Raw genomic sequence first — 16,457 nt, forward strand, 5'->3', positions numbered from 1 at the left:
TTGTTCAGTCTATCAATACTGGAACGTCCCTCTTCAACTTGTTGTTCAACACGTTGATCGCCTTCAAGAGCCGCTTCCTCACATGTTACATTTTCATCTACGACTTTATGCAGTGCATCATGAGCAACATTAATATCCGATGGATATTCGAGCGAGTCGTTCATCCTATCATATAGTCGATACTTCATCAAATCAAAATTGCCATCGTCCATTCCATTTGATTTGTCGACAATCTTAAACAACTTTTCGAACTTCTCATCAAAATATTCCTAGAAAACAATTACTAAAAATGATTAATATGAATAACATTAGTAGAAAAAAAGACTTCTCTATAAATTAGCTTACCTTGACTCTTATCAAAACCGCATCCACAATAGCAGATCACTCATCCCGTTGAAACTGCTCGATAAATTCTTTCACGATCATGCGTCTTTCTTCTTCTGCATAGCTTTTAACCTCAGTCATTACCCTCTAGTATAAAGACATAGAACAATACTTCAGGTCTAAAGAATGCTGAAGTACAGCAAATACAGAACACAACTTCAGCTACTAGAATGCTGAAATTATTCACGAACAGAACAAAACTACAGCTAAAACATGCTGAAGTTCAGCAAATACAGAACATAACTCAGCTACTAGAATACTAAAATGAACAGAACAAAAACTTCAACTAAAACATACTGAAGTTTAGGAAATACAGAACAAAAACTTCAGCTAAAACATGTTGTAGTTTTACAAAACACAAAAACAAAAAACTTCAGCTCAAAACTTACAGAACATATTGTGTTGACTAATTCATTGTCAAACGCCGTTGTAGATTAGAACGACCATGGGTACGAGGTGATTCGCCAATTACCGGAGTTTGATTGGCTTCTTTTGATCGACTCCGACTACGTGGTGATTCACCACTTGAAGGAACCGCATTAAGTACCTTTGAACGAATCCGGCCGCATGGTATTGTCCAATTAAAGGCATTGAATTCAATTCCTCTTCTGTAGGAATTAATCCAACATCCTAAATCTCCGATATTTATATTTAACACAAAAAATTATATCATGAAAATAAAATAAAACTAATACGTCAACATATTAATACAACTACAAAAATAAAAAATATTAACTTACACCATGATTACAGAAGTAATCCTCATGAAGTTCTTTATATTTAGGCTCTCCCACACATACATAACGTAATATCCTGGGAACCTGAGGGACATCAAGGAACTCGTCCTCTCTTAAATACTTCTGCCGAATATTCGGGAAGCGGTCATAGAACCAAACACATAATGGAAATGAAAATCCACCAACAGTATACTCAGTTGAATAATATTTGTCCTGGTTGTCCAATGCATGTTTCATTGAGGTAATGAGCTTCTCATAAGACACATTACCCCAAGGATAATCAGCACAAGCCTTATCATCTTCAACAATAGCTGCATACTCCTCCAGTACAGTTGATTCATTCTTTTTTCCAAATAAAATAGACTCCACAACAAGAATTTTCATAAGCTTCACAACATCTTCATCACTCTCGTATACGAGTTTGAAATTCACATCATCCTTTTGAATTTCATTCTGGGACATAAAATCTCGAATGGCCTTCAAGGTTAGACTTCCAAAACGCTTCAGAATCTTGCTCTCTCGTTTACTTGGTTTTCCAACATTATGTGCTGTGATCCTCATACCGCACATAATGTGAAAGTCTTCAAGGGTGAACGATACATCATGGACAACAATCTTGAAACTAATGGAGTCTCGATCATAGGTGAATATTGAGAAAGAATCAAAGAATGAAGCAACTTCATGCTGTATTTGAAATTCTCCATAGCCATAATATACCGAAATGTACCATTATTCAGCTTATCATGTTGTGTAGGAGTCAAGAAAGTTGCAATTAAACTCTTCAAATCGTGGTTCCCCTTCCAGTAAGCACGACAGTTAAACCAATATCGAAACTCATAATATATATTCCCTGGTTTTGTAGGTAGAGCAACAGGGACTGAAGGACCTTTGCATATTTTACGTTGTTTAGGTGCTTTAGGATTTGTAGGTGATTATCTATTCAAAAAAAGTAAAAGATAGGAAAAATAACTTCAGAACATTATCAAAAAAATCAGTTAAAACTTCAGCTCGAAGAAGGCTAAAGTTCAGCAAATATAAAACAAAAACTTCAGCTCCTAAATGTTGAAGTTCAGCAAATACAAAACAAAATGTCAGCTCCTAGAATGATGAAATTCACCAGTTACAAGACAAAAACTTCAGCAAAAACATGTTGTAGTTTTTACAAAAACAGAACGCAAATTCAACTCCAAATAATGCAGAAGTTCATAAAAAATATAACAATAACAAAAAACACAAAACAAAACTTCAGCTCCTAAAATTAAGGTATCCCACACTTTAATAGCATCATCTATTTAACTCTCAAAATTTTTAAAAATTTCAACGTCTCCAAAAATCACTGAAGAATTTATAGAATTTTCATCAAAAACATAAACACACGTTCAAAAAACCTAAAAACTCAATCGTAAAAGTAAAACTAATGCACTAATCAAAGTAAACCCTAGGAAACTATTTTATCATAAATAAAAAAGGGAGACGATTCAACTAACATGACTATCAAAACAAAAACCAGAAATTAAATCGTAAAAATTAATACTAAAATAAAACCTAGAAAGTTAATGCAATGTACCTGTGATTATACGTTATGTTATTGGGGAACAAACAGTTGAAAAAATCAAGAAGAATGACGAAAACCGTTTAATTCAGAGAAGACAAATCAAAAACGTGAAGAACGGGAGAGAGAGACAGAGACAGTAAAGGACTGGCATATACTTGGAGAGAAAGTAGTCTTTAAATAAAGAAGGGCAAAATCGCCTATTTAAAAGGCTTTTAACATAAAAAAAAAACGGGTGTGGATGCAAAAAAAAAAAAAAAAAAACAAAGCGGCTACAGGTTAAAAAGGGGCGACCAAATAGGGCGCCCCATGCAATTTTTACGAAATATAGAGTACCCAAGCTAGATTTGTGGTTGGGCTATTTTTTGGCTTTCCTATTAGATGCATGTGATTTGTGGAAATGATTATTTCTACTTAGTTTGGAACAAACCATAAGCAGAGTGTTGTTTTGCATATTTTATTTTATTTTTCCAAAAAAATAGAATAGAGATAATATATATCATTAGCGAAAATGTTGTTCTTTATGTAGCTTAATGGGCAAACTGCTGTAATTGCCTTCTTTATTCTTTTCTTTTTTGTTTCCCCCTTCTCTTAGAAACATTAAAGGCCAAAACAGAAGTAATTTAGTTTGCAAATAGGACAGCATACTGATCAATTACTCTATTGCTTAGTGCCTAAAGTTCCAAAATTAAGTTAAAAGAAACTTATCAGAAAGTTTTATTGGGCTATATCATTTGCTACAGCAGAGCAACGTGTACGTAGTCTGATCTTCATTGTCACGATCATTGTTAACTTGTCTGGATTTTGAAGGAATTCAATTCAAAATTAGAACTTGTGTTACCATAACTGATCCACGAGGTGATCAGTACTATAAATTCATTGCTCCCTCTAAGTAATATCGCATCCACAACATTCAAATACAAAGATATCAGATTCAAAAGAAAGATATTATCAGATAGTGAAAAATGGACAGCTTGACATACAATTGGAAGCTTGCTTTTGCAGCTCTACTAGTCTTGGGAATATTTTCTTCTCTAGCCATATGGTCCAGACTTATATGAAGCTTCAATTGTCCAGAAAAACGAACAATGGATGGGTCGCTTTGGACGGGTTTACAAAGATGATGCAGAGAAGGCAAAAAGATCCAAAATATTTAAGGATAATGTTGAGTACATTGAATTTGTCAACAAGGCTAGGACTCGACCTTACAAGTTAGGCATTAATGAATTTGCTGATTTGAGCGATGAAGAATTCAGAGCCACTCGCAATGGGTACAAAATGACTTCTTATCAACAATTGTCAAAAACCACACCATTCAAGTATGGAAATGTGACTGCTCCTGCTACTATGGATTGGAGAACAAAAGGCGTTGTTACTGAAATTAAGGACCAAGGACAATGTGGTAAGCTTTACAAACTAAACATTTTCATTCATAACATCCTTTTAATGAATGTGGCTACTAATATCTTATCACATAATTATAATGTAGGATATTGCTGGGCATTTTCCGTTGTTGCTGCTACAAAAGGAATCAACAAGATCAAGACCAGTAAGCTAATCTCTTTGTCGGAGCAAGAATTGATGGACTGTGACACAAGTTCAGATATAGGATGTGAAGGAGGTCTTATAGATGATGTTTTTAAGTTCATAATCAAGAACAATGGGCTTACTACTGAATCTAATTATCCATATGAGGGAACTGATGGTACTTGCAAAACTGGCAGAGAGTCCAATCATGCAGCTAAGATCACAGGTTACGAAAATGTTCCAGCCAATAGTGAATCTGCTTTATTAAAAGCAGTTGCCAACCAACCAATATTCGTGGCCATTGATGCTAGTGGCTCGGATTTCCAATTCTTTTCAAGCGGTGTTTTCACTGGAGAATGCGGAACTGAGTTATATCATGGTGTTATTGCATTCGGTTACGGAAAAACTAGTGATGGTTAAGTATTGGTTAGTGAAAAATTCGTAGGGAACAAGTTGGGGGTGAAAATTAATTGTGACGACCCAAAGGGTCATCTTCTTGTTTCCTTACTCATTCTATGCTTCTGAGGCCTTGAAAACCTCATTTGGGATTGCCTCGATTTGCGTGCGCAGTCCGAACGTGTAGCTGGAAAGCTTAAATATGAATTCTGTGAGAAAATACTAAATTTTGATATTAAATTGAATAAATTTGACTTCGGTCAACTTTTTTGGTAAACGGACCCGGACCCGTGATTGGACAGTCCCGGAGAGTCCGTAGGAAAATATGGGACTTGGGCGTATGCCCAGAACTGAATTCCGTGGTCCCAAGCCCAAGAAATGAATTTTTGTGTGAAATTGTTTTCTGGAAATAATTAAGGAAATTGGAAATAAAATTTGATTAAAAGACTGTGGTATCGGGCCCGTATTTTGGTTCCAGTGTCCGGTACAAGTCTTATATATGGTTTAAGCGCTTTCTGTAAAGTTTGATTGAAAACGGACGTCGTTTGACGTGTTTCGGACTTAAAAATGGAAATTTGATGTTCTAAGAAAATTTGGAAGAAATTATGAGTTTTGAGGCTTGATTCGATGTATATGATGTTATTTTGGCGATTTTATCGCACGGATAAGTCTGTAGGATGTTTTTGAGGTCGTGTGCATATTTGGTTTGGAGCCCCGAGGGCTGGGTGAGTTTTGGATAGGCCACGGATTGCATTTTTGAACTTTGGAAAAAAATCTGGTATGCTCAGCTCTATGATCTTCGCATTTGCGAAGGATCTCTCGCAATTGCGAGCTCGCAAATGCGAGCCCTTCATCGCAATTACGAAAAATGAGATTTTGACCTGCTGATCGCAAATGCGATCCAACTGCTCGGAATTCCCAAACTGGGCAGTCGCAAATGCGACTTATTTTGTCGCAAATGCGAACCTGGGATATTTGGAAGGAGTTCGCAAATGCGAACAATTGTTCGCAATTCCCAAAGTAGCAGGTCGGGGTTCGCAATTCCCACATCTGAGGCCCAGCATATTTTATACTTAGTCGAATTTGAACCATTTTTCACCATTATTTCAAAACCCAAACTCCTTAGGCGATTTTTCAAGAACAAGTTTCATTCCAAATCATTTGTAAGTCGATTTTTACTCAATTCTTTCAATCATTAACATCATTTAACATGTTTTTCACTTAAAATCAATGATTTTCATGGGTGAAATTGGGGATTTTGGGTAGAACCTAGGTTTTTCTAAAATTGGGGATTTGGACCTCAATTTAAGGTCCGATTTCAAAACAAATTATATATTTGGGTTCGTGGGGGAATGGGTAACCGGGTTTTGGTTCGAGCCTCGGGTTTTGACCACGTGGGCCCGGGGGCGATTTTGGAATTTTTGGGAAAAACTTTGAGAAATTCATTTTTATGCATTCAAATTGATTCATTTAGTGTTTATTAAAGCAATTAAGTAATTTATGGCTAGATTCGAGCGGATTGGAGGTGGAATCACGGGGTAAAGGCATAGTTGAGGCTTGAGTTGAGTTCAAGGCATCGAGGTAAGTGTTTGGTCTAATCCTAGCTTGAGGGAATAGGAGTTGAGTCTTATTTGCTACTTGTTGATTGTCGAGTACGATGTATAGGCATGGTGACGAGTATCTATACATTGGTGTCTAGCATGACCGTGAGTCCTTATTTTGCGAATAGTTTGGATTTTGTTATACCTTCCATGCTTAATTGATGACTTCTATATGTTGTAAAGAGCTTGTGAAAGGAATTGTGATCTTTAAACTTCATGGAGCGTTGGCTCGAGTTGAAATACAAATTGTGAAGGTATATGAGATAAGTAAATCTTTGGAGCATTGGCTCGAGTGATAATGTGAACTATGTGATGAAAGTGAAATAAAGAGAAAGAGTTATTGATCTATTCCCTTGCCGGGACATTGAGATTATTGATGTTGTACCCTTGCCGGGATTTAATTATCTTATTGTGTTCCCTTGCCGGGATTTCTATTATTATTTTGTTTATTCCCTTGCCCTTGTTTGTGATTGTTGTTTGTGTGAGGAAAGAGAGTAAAAGCACGAAGGGTGATGCCGTGCACATTTTGTTATTCTAATTGCTTGGTGAGGACGAGTGTAAAAGCACGAAGGGTGATGCCGTGCACTTGTCTTTGATTTTCCTGATTCTTTTGCTGATAATTGAGTTATGTTGTCCTTCACTTCTATTTATTGATTTTCTGGTTGTTATCAGTTCAAGTGCATTAATTGTCTGATTCCCCTGTTACTAAGATTCTTTATGTTGGCATTTTCCTTTATCGTTACTTGTTATTATTGGCTCGATGTACCCTTGCACAACATTATGCTTTGAAATTATGCTATAATTGCTACATGTTTATGTGATTTAATTGCTACTTGACATTTAGCATACTAAATGTTAAATTGCCTATTTTCTCCTTATAATCCATAATTAATTGCTATTTGTCATTATTTGTTTTCCTTAGTGAATCATAAATTTTGTGTACTTGTTGTCTTAAGAACTCGTATTAATTATTGCGTTTGTGTTATACCCCATTTTAACACGGGTCCAATTAGAGTATAACACACTGGTAATTCTGAAGGTTTAATTAATTAAAGAGTCGCCACCTAATTATTTTAATGGTGAATTAGGACACCAATTTTAGCTAAATAATGCTTAAAGTTAACTCCGTTCTATGGTCTACTTAACCTTTAAGACTACGGGTAAGGATTCTAATTAATCTTATAGAGAAGGTATTAAGCACTCTACATGACCCATTAAATGTGGTTAACCGGCCAAACTTAGGTAAATTATTTTTAAAAATTATTAAGGCAAAGTGGTGATAACAATGACTAAAAAATTCCAAACAACTTGAATAATTTAAAAGAAGCCAAACTTCATATTTGAACATGAAGGTATTAATTAGCAAAATCGATTTTAACGTCAGAAAGTGGGCTAAAGTCGCTATTATAATGGAATGAAAAATGTTTGAGATGCATTATTTTATCTTTGAGAAAAAGCAGTTTCTTACTTAGCGCATAGTTCAGTCCAATAATCCATCTCAAATCTATCGAAGGCTTAATATAAGAATATCTTTTCTTGAGTAGAAGAGTCAACTAATTTGAAAAAAAAAAGTTTTTTGACTCAATCTAAAAAAGGTAGGCTCATCTATCCAAAGATATACGTGACTCAAATTTTGAGTAAAATAAAAACTCAACTGACAACTATCCCAAAGTATCGTTGTTGATTTTAAAAGTTATTCTAATAAATAAGTGTTTTGCTGATAACTAAATGGATCCCCCAAGTGGCTAAACAAAATTGTTACCTAAACGTGTATTAACAGAATTCCAAATTAAAATAATCAAATCACAGAAATCATTAGTTAGTCTAAAAGATTCAAACAAAATAAATGCTAAAGACGAAAGCCGCCATAGGCGACCCCAAGCGTTTCGCTTGTTTTCTTGCTATCGGGTGCATTCTAAGGAGGAGGGTATGGGATGCGATGTCTCCATGCTCGGGTAGTGTTGAGTGAGTCTCAATGAGACTCCGATTTTGCTCCAAGTGTTCATGCAAAGAAAAAGAGAGATAAAGAATTAGAGAAATTATTTGATTCTTGACAATATAAGATATCTACAACATTATATGAATCTTCTATTCACAAGAAAGAAAAAGAAAGAACACCCGAGATGTGAGATGCTCGTATTTCAAATACACATCCTTAACTAACTCACTTCTCAACCCAAGTATCTAAACAAACATAATAACTACATATGAAGAAAGAGACTTGAGGTAGTGAATTACATTCCCATACCAATGAGTACCTTGCAATAGTAGGTACTATTTTATATCCACTGTTCACTTTCAAATACTAAAAATGCAAGATATGTGCCACATCTTTGCATCAAAATTCTTTGCTGACATTTGAACTCCACAAATAATAGCATCTTTTCTCACAGATATTGGCATAGATGTTTAAAAATAAGAGAGAAACTAAGCTCATTGAAATGCATGCAAGAAAGATTAGTAGATGATTTATTTCAGTCTATCTTGTAAAGGTTAAGAAATCGTTGTTTGTTGTCGACATGAAATTAACTGAATAACTGTAACAATCAGATGCTCATTATGCTATTACTAACAGTTTGGATGTGGAAAAAAAAATCCTAATGGTCTAAAGGGATATTTTGAGTAAGAGCATGGCTACTTAACTAACTTCTTCTACAATATGGATAGAAAAGAAAGCTATAACTAAGACAGTGTACTTTCAAAGAAAATATGAAATCACACTCAAACTTAACCTTGTGAAGATGGTCATTAGGCATCTAATTTTCAACTTAATTCAGTTATTAACTCACTTATAATCTAAAGATTCATGCTTATCAAAATGGACATAGTTTGAAAATTTAGCAATCTGATTGTAAAAGAAAACATCTTCACCATAATGTTCCTTATGTTTAACCAAGCTTAAAATTCACTGGTTTAACATATAAGTTAACACTATCTATATAGACACACATGGGCATGCTCGCAAAAGAATATAGACACATATGGGCATGCTCATAGAAACTTCATACAATATTCCATTAAGAAGCTATTCAAATGGGTCATTAAAGGTAAAAAAGTGGCTATCTAATATTCTAACACTACGCCTTTCATAAACTAGACAGTAAACTTAAAACACATATTTTTCTCATGAAAAGGGTATTTAGAGCATAGTTGTTAGATCATACAGTGAGGAAAAGTCTTGACTTAATAAATGTCGAATGAAGAAACAAATTTTAAGCAAATTAAAGCTAGTGGTGTTTAAAGCAAAGGTATAGAGTAACAGTTAAAGTAGCAATTTGACAGAAAGCATATTAGCATAAGCACTTAGCCAACAATATCCTATTTTTCTGCTTGATAAACACATAGTCAGAATCTATGATTTCTCACGATTTGCACACACAAACAGAATTTAAGTCATGATTTCTAGACGAAAGGATAAACTGCAAATCATATTTTTTTACGATAAAACAAAGCACTTGTTTCGAATCTGCGGGAAATAAAACTAGGACCTAAGAGATAAAAGAGTTACTGACCTTTTTGCGGGCAGTGAACTAGAGCGCTGGTCAAGGCTATTCCCACGAACTCGTGAAATAGAAAATATTTTAAGGCTTCGGCTATGGCTATGGCTATGCCGAACGGAAATAAAGATATATTTAGAGAAAATAGGAGCAGCGAGTTTAGGGTGAAAGAGGCGGCTGAAGCTTAAGGTTAAAGGAGGGGGTGAAGCTTTCAAATTTAGGAGTGAATTTGGGTGGCTCCCAGCTTCCCCTCATGACTTGCAAAATGTACTTATTTATAGGAGAAGATTAGGGTTCTTTATGGCTGAAAGTTTGAGTGGGATCTCTAAGGATTCAAAATGAGTCAAAGACCATTGTGATTCGAACGTTTGAGATTTTGGACGAATTCGACAGACTCGGGTAGCGATTCAAAGGGAGAGAGAGAGAGAGACGAAAATGGGGGCACATATCTCTGATTTGGGAAGAAGCAGTCTTGGAATTTTCCTTCAAAGAGGAAAGGCCAGACACTGGCGTTTTAGAGGAGAGAGAGAGATTAGGAGACTTGGGCTTTTAGGGTTTCTAGAGGATTCTCTATAGCTATGGGCTTCGTGGGTTAGGTTAGTTATCTTAGCAGGTTTGGGCAATTGGGCTGATTTGGGGGCTTAATAGGTGGGCAAGTTTGGCCAAAATTTTGGGCCTTGAGTGCTGACCGTTTTCCTTCTTCCTTGTATATTTCTTTGGGCTTCTATTTGGATTTAAAATAATTTTATTAGCCACATCATATAATACTACATAATATAATTAGTTAAATTATTTAATGTTACTTAAAATAATTACGGTAGCTAGAATTTAAATTTAAAAGATAACTTACACTAATTGTTAAGTAAAACATCATCACAAGCGTAAATATTTATAAAATATTTAATTAAAGAAATATTATTAATTAATTATGTAAAATAAAAATGTGTTTTGTTGGTATAATAATAATAATAATAATAATAATAATAATAATAATAATAATAATAATAATAATAATAATAATAATAGTTTTAACAAATAGGCATAGTTTGTATTANAGAGAGAGAGAGAGAGAGAGAGAGAGAGAGAGAGAGAGAGAGAGAGAGAGAGAGAGAGAGAGAGAGAGAGAGAGAAATTTTAGGAAAAAGAGAAAAATTGGGGGAAAATGCCAAACATTCTGAAAAGCAAAGATCTTATGGGGGAAAGGAGATTGTTCACGTGAAGAGAGGACAACATTGGTGAAACTTTTTAGATTTGGTCAAAGGTTTTTTTTATTTATTTATAGAGAATTAAATTAAGGTAATTCTGGAATTTTTGACTTATAGGAAAGATCTAGAATATGGGCCGTTGGGTCAGGTTAATTATCTTAGTAGATTTGAGCAAATTGGGCTGGTTTGTAGGATTAATAGGTGGGCCATTTTGGCCAAAATTTGGGCCTAGAGTGCTGAACATTTTCCTTCTTCCTTACATATTCCTTTAGGCTTCTATTTATATTTGAAATAATTTTATTAGATATATCATATATTACTATGTAATATTAATACGTTAATAATCAAACTATTTAATGCGCCTCAAAATAATTATGATAGCTAAAATTTGCTAAATAACATACATTAATTATTAAGTAAAATGTCATCATAAAATAAAATGTAGAATTAAAGAAATACTATTAATCGATTAGAATTTTTTTTGCCAATAATAGTAGTAATAATAATAATAATAGTAATAGTGATAATAATAATAATAGATATAACCATAATAGTTTTAATAATAATAATAATAATAAATAGGCATAATTTATATTAAAATATAGTAGAATAACTACCTTATATTATTAGTGATATTAGAAGCTTAAAGAAATAATTTGGAAGAAAGGAGGGACAAAATTGGATGTCAACAGTTTGTTAGAGTAAATTTTCTTTTGGAGGGACTGTTGATTTAATAAAATGGGAGTGGGTGGTACGCCTACCACAAGTGATATTGAAATGGGATAGGGTGGTACGCCTACCACGAGTGATATTGAAATGGGAGCGGGTGGTACGCCTACCACAAGTGATATTGAAATGGGAGCGGGTTGTACGCCTACCACGAGTGATATTGAAATGGGAGCGGGTGGTACGCCAACCACGAGTGATATTGAAATGGGAGCGGGTGGTACGCCTACCACGAGATATTGAGAAATGGGATCGGGTTGCACGCCTGCAACAAGATGGGTTGAACATGAAAGTTTCCTTATCTCTTCATTTACTGCTAGAAGTTAAATTGTAGATGTACGCTTTATTATTCCTGAAATTCTATTTCTAACTGTTGCCCCTGAAGCATGCTCCCTTCCCCAGCTTAAATTGTTATTTTCTTGCTACGTCTCTGTTGTACTTGTATATATATTCGCACAGGTTTATTTAGTGGCCTGGTCCTAGCCTCGTCACTGCTTCGCCGGGGTTAGGCTAGGCACTTACCAGCACATGGGGTCGGTTGTGCTGATACTACACTCTGTGCTATTTTGCACAGATCCAGGCTTCGGACAACAGCAGCAGCAGTAGTGTGGGAGTAGGCTTTCAGCCCAGCGAGACCCGAGGTAGCCTTGCAGGCGTTCGCAGGCCCTGGCGTCTCCTTTCATCTATATTCTTGTTTCTTTCATGTATTTCTGGAGACAGTGTCGAGTTTATTTCTTTCAGACCTTTATGTGTAGTATCCTTAGACCGTCTGTGAAACTGTGACACCAGTCTTGGGTAGAGGCTTTTGTTGAGATTTTTCCGTATATTTATTCAGTTTTCTATAATATTGAGACTTCCGCTTATTATTTAATTTCATTGCTTTGTGTTATTGTCGATAATTGTTAAAAGGAATTATGTTATTAATGAAAAAGTAATTAAATTTGACTTGCCTAGCTCTCATTAGTAGGCGCCATCACGACTCCCGAAGGTGAGAAATCCGGGTCGCGACATGAATACATAACAATGCAAAGAGACGTTGATGCTGACGAAGGATTTTGTGGAATTGCTATGCAAGCTTCTTATCCAACTGCTAATTAATGCCTGAGAATTTTAGGGGGCATTTGTTGTTGATTATTCTGTAAAGATTAATGATGTGCACCCTTATCATATAATTTATGTGTGTATCTAGAGTCTATTTAAGTTATTAGTAGTGGTACACGCGTTGCGCGTGTATCTTTTCTAAATGAGTAAAAGCTTTTTAAAAATTATATAAATATTTTGTTTAAAATTATATTTTACTTATAAAAATAAAATATGAGTTTTGAAAATGAAAAACATTGATTCTATATAACCAACACAATATGGTGGGAAACAACCACATAAAAGTCCTCATTCATGGTCAATATATTGAAAAAAATAATTCATTCAATATACAAAGACTAAACTTCACGACCCCAACTCCGTTCGTGATGGCGCCCAACACACTGCTAGGCAAGCCCGACCAATTCAACAACCTTAACCCTTTTTATACAGTTCATGATTCAATTAGCACAAATAATTACTAAGTCATAATAGTGAAACTCTGAAATATAATTAAAACATGCGGAAAACCCAAGTAGAAATACTACTACACAGCCCGAAGAATCCGGTGTCACAAGTCTGAGCCTCTAATACACGGGTGTCAACCTACTACATATTGCTCTAAAGAAATGCGGAAATAAAGAAAATAGGTTAGATGGGAAGATCAGGACTGCGGACGTCATGCANTAATAAATAGGCATAATTTATATTAAAATATAGTAGAATAACTACCTTATATTATTAGTGATATTAGAAGCTTAAAGAAATAATTTGGAAGAAAGGAGGGACAAAATTGGATGTCAACAGCAGCGGAGATGGTTGGAGCTGCTAAAGGACTATGATATTACTATTTTGTACCATCCGGGAAAGGCCAATGTGGTGACCGATGCCTTGAGTAGGAATGCGTGAGTATGGGCAGTCTTGCATTTATTCCTGTTGGGGAGAGACCTCTTGCGGTTGATGTTCAGGCTTTGGCCAATCGGTTTGTGAGGTTGGATATTTCGGAGCCCAGTCGAATCCTAGCTTGTGTGGTTTCTCGGTCTTCCTTGTTTGATCGTATCAGAGAGCGCCATTGTGATGACCCTCATTTGCTTGTCCTCAAGGATAGAATTCAGCACGACGATGCTAGAGATGTGACTATTGGTGATGACGGGGTATTGACGATGCAGGGCCGGATATGTGTGCCCAATGTAGATGGGCTTTAAGAGTTGATTCTAGAGGAGGCCCATAGTTCGCGGTATTCTATCCATCAGGGTGCCGCGAAGATGTATCAGGATTTGAGACAGCACTATTGGTGGAGGAGAATGAAGAAGGATATAGTGGGGTTTGTGGCTCGGTGTCTCAATTATCAGTAGGTGAAATATGAGCATCAGAGACCGGGTGACTTGCTTCAGCAGATAGATATTCCAGAATGGAAGTGGGAGCAGATCGTCATGGATTTCGTAGTTGGACTCCCACTGACGTTGAGGAAATTCGATGCTATTTGGGTGATTGTGGATCGGCTGACCAAGTCCGCGCACTTCATTCCTGTGTGTACTACCTATTCTTCAGAGCGGTTAGCTGAGATTTATATCCGAGAGATTGTTCGCCTACATGGTGTCCCAGTTTCCATCATTTCAGATAGAGGTACTCAGTTTACACTGCAATTTTGGAGGGCCGTGTAGTGAGAGTTGGGTACTTAGGTTGAGTTGAGCACAACTTTTCACCCTCAGACGGACGAACAATCTAAGCGCACTATTCAGATATTGGAGGACATGTTGCGCGCTTGTGCCATTGATTTTGGGGGTTCATGGGACCAGTTTCTGCCACTCGTGGAGTTTGCATATAACAACAATTATCAGTCAAGTATTCATATGGCTCCATATGAGGCTTTATATGGGAGACGGTGTAGATCTCCAGTAGGTTGGTTTGACCCGGGGGAGGCTAGGCTTTTGGGTACAGACTTGGTACAGGATGCTTTGGACAAGATGAAAGTGATTCAGGAGCGGCTTCGTACAGCACAGTCAAGACAAAAGAGTTAAGCTGACAGAAAGGTTCGTGATGTGTCTTATATGGTTGGGGAGAAGGTTCTGCTGAAGGTTTCGCCCATGAAGGGTGTTATGAGATTTAGGAAGAAGGGCAAGTTGAGCCCTCGGTTCATTGGGACTTTTGAGGTGCTTCGGAGGATTGGGGAGGTGGCTTATGAGCTTGCTTTGCCACCTAGCTTGTCGGGCGTGCATATGGTATTTCATGTTTCTATGCTCCGGAAGTATATCGGCGATCTCATGTCTTGGATTTCAGCACGGTTCAGTTAGATGGTGATTTGACTTATGATGTGGAGCCAGTGGCAATTTTGGAGCGGCAGGTCTGAAAGTTGAGATCAAAGGATATAGCTTCAGTGAAAGTGCAGTGGAGAGGTCGGCCCATGGAGGAGGCTACTTGGGAGACCGAGCGGGAGATGCGGAGTAGATATCCACACCTATTTGGGGCTTCAGATATGTTTCTAGACCCGTTCGGGGATGAACGTTTGTTTAAGAGGGGGAGGATGTAACGACCCGGCCGGTCATTTCGTGAGTTATAGCCCCTTTCCCCCATTTCTGCTCCCTTTTGTGTTTCTCAGCTATATTTTATCGTATCACGTTGGTTGGTTCGGGTTCGGAGTGGTTTTGGAGTGAATTGAGACACTTAGTCTCTTTTGTGAAGGCTTAAGTTGGGAAAGTTGACCGGATGTTGACTTTATGTGTAAACGACCTCGAATTTGAATTTTTATGGTTCCGTTAGCTCCGTTAGGTGATTTTGGACTTAGGAGAACGTCTGGAATGTGATTTGGAGGTCTGTGGTAAAATTAGGCATGAATTGGCGAAAGTTGGAAATTTGGCGATTTGGTCGGCAGTGGAAAATTTGATATCGGGGTCTGAATGGAATTCCGAAAGTTGGAGTGGGTTCATAGTGTTATTTGTGACGTGTGTGCAAAACTTGGGGTCATTCGGACGTAATTTGATAGATTTTGGCATCGTTTGTGAAATTTGGAAATTTGGATGTTCTTAGGTTTGAATCCGAGGGTAATTTGGTATTTTTATGTTGTTTTGAGTGATTCGAAGGTTCGAATAAGTTTGAATGATGTTATGGGATGTGTTTATATGTTTGGTTGAGGTCTTGAGGGCCTCGGGTGAGTTTTGGATGGTTAACGGGTCAATTCTTGGTTTTGGAAGTTGGCAGATTTTCTGGTATTTTGTTGTAGAGAATTCCTTCATCGCGTTCGCGAGAGGGCTCTCGCGTTCGCGAAGGGATTTTGAGAGGGGCAGCTGAGTTGTTCTTCGCGTTCACGAAGTAGTTCCTGCATTAGTGAAGGTGTAGGACTCTAAGGCTACATGTTCGCGACCAGGTCATCGCGTTCGCGTAGAGTCTACGGTCTTTGGGAGCTTCAAGAAGATAAGCCTACGCGTTCGCGAGGGTTGTTCCGCATTCGTGTAGGGTCAGCCAGCTTAGGCTTCGCGTTCGCGAGTGGATCCTTGCGTTCGCGAAGGAGGATTTCCAGGTCAGAGGTAGTTTGTGCTTCGCGAAGAGTAAAATCTGGGTAGGCAGTGTTATATTCAAAAGCGAGGGTTTGAACCCATTTTTGATATTTTGAGCTAGAGACCACGGGATTGGGCGATTTTTGAAGGGAAATTCAGAGAGGTGATTTGGGTAAGTGTTCTTCACTTGATTTTGGTTATATTCCATGATTGAATCTTGATTTGTACCATCTAAATTGGGAATTGGGGGGGGGGGGG

General features: G+C 36.9%; 1 pseudogene; it reads left to right on the plus strand.

Annotated features, from left to right (window-relative positions):
* Positions 1 to 3,638: 3,638 nt before the first annotated feature.
* LOC109213537 lies at positions 3,639 to 12,723 on the plus strand (annotated as a pseudogene).
* The last annotated feature ends 3,734 nt before the right edge of the window (positions 12,724 to 16,457 follow it).

Source organism: Nicotiana attenuata, unplaced genomic scaffold, assembly GCF_001879085.1.
Source record: "Nicotiana attenuata strain UT unplaced genomic scaffold, NIATTr2, whole genome shotgun sequence".
In the NCBI taxonomy this organism is placed as follows: Eukaryota; Viridiplantae; Streptophyta; class Magnoliopsida; order Solanales; family Solanaceae; genus Nicotiana; species Nicotiana attenuata.